The sequence below is a fragment of the Canis lupus genome, chromosome 19 (genome assembly GCF_003254725.2).
Source record: "Canis lupus dingo isolate Sandy chromosome 19, ASM325472v2, whole genome shotgun sequence".
NCBI lineage: Eukaryota > Metazoa > Chordata > Mammalia > Carnivora > Canidae > Canis > Canis lupus.
The window spans coordinates 11,854,604-11,857,473 of record NC_064261.1 but is presented as its reverse complement, the minus strand read 5'-3'; positions in this window follow the sequence as shown (position 1 = coordinate 11,857,473).

Below are 2,870 nucleotides of genomic sequence, written 5' to 3'. Positions count from 1 at the left end.
AGTGGCTGCACCAGGTCACATTCCCACCAACAGTGCAAGAGGGTTCCCTTTTCTCCGTATCCTCTCCAACATTTGTGGTTTCCTGTCTTGTTAATTTTCCCCATTCTCACTGGTGTGAGGTGGTATCTCATTGTGGTTTTGATTTGTATTTCCCTGATTCTTGCCCATTTTACATCCTCTCTTCATCCCAGGTATTGCATGACCAAGTCCAATTTTCATTGTCTTAACCACCTCAGGACTCTAGGGAAGTCTCTATGTATCTCTTCATCCTCAAGAAGTTAGGGACTAATTTCAGAGTAGATATAAAGGTAAAGAGACAAAGATTAGTAAGAATGGATTCTCAATGTTCTACACCCAGCATTTTTTTTTTAAGATTTATTTATTTATCTGAGAGAGAGAGACAGGGAGGTAGAGAGAGAGGCAGAGGGGAAGGGCAGAAGGGCAGGGAGAGGTACAGGCAGACTTGATGCCGAGCGCTGAGTGCTGAGCACTGAGCCCATCTAGGGGATAGATCTCACGACCTTGAGATCATAACCTGAGCCAAAACCAAGAGTGGGACACTTAATCAACTGAGCCACCTAGGCACCCTACAGAATCAGCATTCTGAGTCCTATATTCCACGTGTCCTATTGATACAAACTGAATTTTCTGAGGTAATTATTATTTAAACAACACAGCTTTACTGTGTAGTATTACCTTAGACTGACAAATGATTTAATAATCCAGCAGGATAGAAGTAAAGGGAATAGTGGTGAAAAAATGGAAATCATTAAACATATATTGGAATTTTAAATATAGAGTCATTTCTCCCATAATATAGTATGTGTATTATTTAACTATATCACAGGATTTCATGCTATAATCATAGCACTGGGGTAGAACTCAAATCCTATTTAGTTTTATAGGAAATAGACTTGAAAAAATATAATATCCTACCACATCTTACTCACACATCTTACTTAGATTCCAAATAAACACAATAATATTAAATAAATACAGCTAAGCTTTGCAATTCACTTTGAAAAAAAAATTAAGTTTGCTTGTTATGAATGAATGTAGTGAAATATGGTATTTGAGGTGTCCTGAAGAAATGGAAGGAAGGAGATAATTATGAAGGCAAAGAACATGTAACTGGAGTTGATATAGATGGCTGTTGCTTGTGTCAGCAAATGAGATTAGATGCTGGGTAGTACCTTTCTGTGGATTATGGTCTATATCCTCATTTTTTTGCAAGCATACTTCAGTCTCCCTTAAAAAATGATAACTGTGGTGTATCCATCTCTCATTTCATTTATGATCATTCTTATATTTAATTGTGCACACCATGGATTCCCTTAGATGTGTTCCTTTGGAGCTGGCACATGCTCTCTCATTTCTTTCAAAAGGTTTTAGTACTTTATTTCTCCTCAATATCTAAGGGTTTCCCATATTTATTTATTATATTTGGATTGCTTTATTTAATATTTTTAATTGGAAAAGCATATAAACTCACAAGTACAGCATAATATACCTGTCCTAGGCCAGTGCATATGGGTAGATAGATTAAGAAAGAAGATGAAAATGTATGGATGTTTGAATATTCTTTTTATGCAGGTCACTGTATTCAACTGGGTAGTGTTTTTCTTCTTCATTTACTATTACCCGAGCAGAAGGCATTGTCACTTTGTGAAAAATCAGTATGAACTAACATGGTTTTCTGTTTTGCTGATTTTATTCCCTTATTTATCCTCAGCATATTAACAAATTCAACCATTGCAAATAAGCATTAAGTGAGAAAGAAAAACAGTACCATTTTCTAAAGCGTAAGACTCTCCAAGCTAAATGTGATTGGTTGTACAGGAAGTTCATATATCCTTTAAAGAAGTTTGCAATATTTCACTAGATATTTCACTTATCAACAATTCCCCCTTTCATCCCTTGCAGAAGATGAGATACAAATCTTCACTAGGTGATATGGGAAGGCAAGAAATTAGATAGGGTTGAGGGTTCTAAGAGGATCTGTGCCCTGGTACTCCCTCCCTTTCTGGTAAATTCATGAGAAGGGAGAAGGAGATGACCCTAATTACAACTGTGATATTGCAAATAATGATGAATCTGTATTCCAGTTTCTACTGAGAAACCTAGGGCCATCATGGTATGTGAACAAGGGGGTAGAGTTGTCTCAAGGCAACTCCAGTGCCCCATCATATCATGTGACTTCAAATAGTCACAAAAAGACACCTAAATATGCATGTGCTCCTGGGAAGGTACAATGGAGTGAGAGGCAGGAGACCTGAAGTGGATGCCTGGCTGTCATAGGGTCTTGGTGGTGGGTGGTCACATGGACCTATGACCAGGGAGTAGACAGAGATGCAAGTATCTCATGTATCTACATGCCAATGTAGGAGAGAGGAATGACAACAGAAGACATTCAGATGGAATAATGTTTATGTTTCAGAGAATGCTCTGCAGATAGGCAATGATAGGGGATGAGCTACCCCCCCATTGTTATTTACTCATTCAAAAACATTTATTTAATGGCTACTATGTTCTAGGCACTGTCCTAGGCACTTTCAGAAAGTCCCTGGATGTACGTAAGCCTTCTGATGACATCCTAGAGAGAATTAACTTTAGGACATACAACATATTATATATCACACACACTTATTTCATATTGTCTGTGTGTCCCTTCCACTAGAATATGTGCTCCAAGAGAGTGGAAAATTTCTAAAAGATTGATTGATTGATTGATTGATTGATTTGACAGGAAGAGAGAGAGGGCACACACAAGTAGGGGGAGTGGCAGAGGGAAAGGGTGAGGGAAAAAATCTCAGAGCAGACTCTGTGCTGAGCATGGAGCCTCACACAGGCCTTGATCTCATGACTGTGAG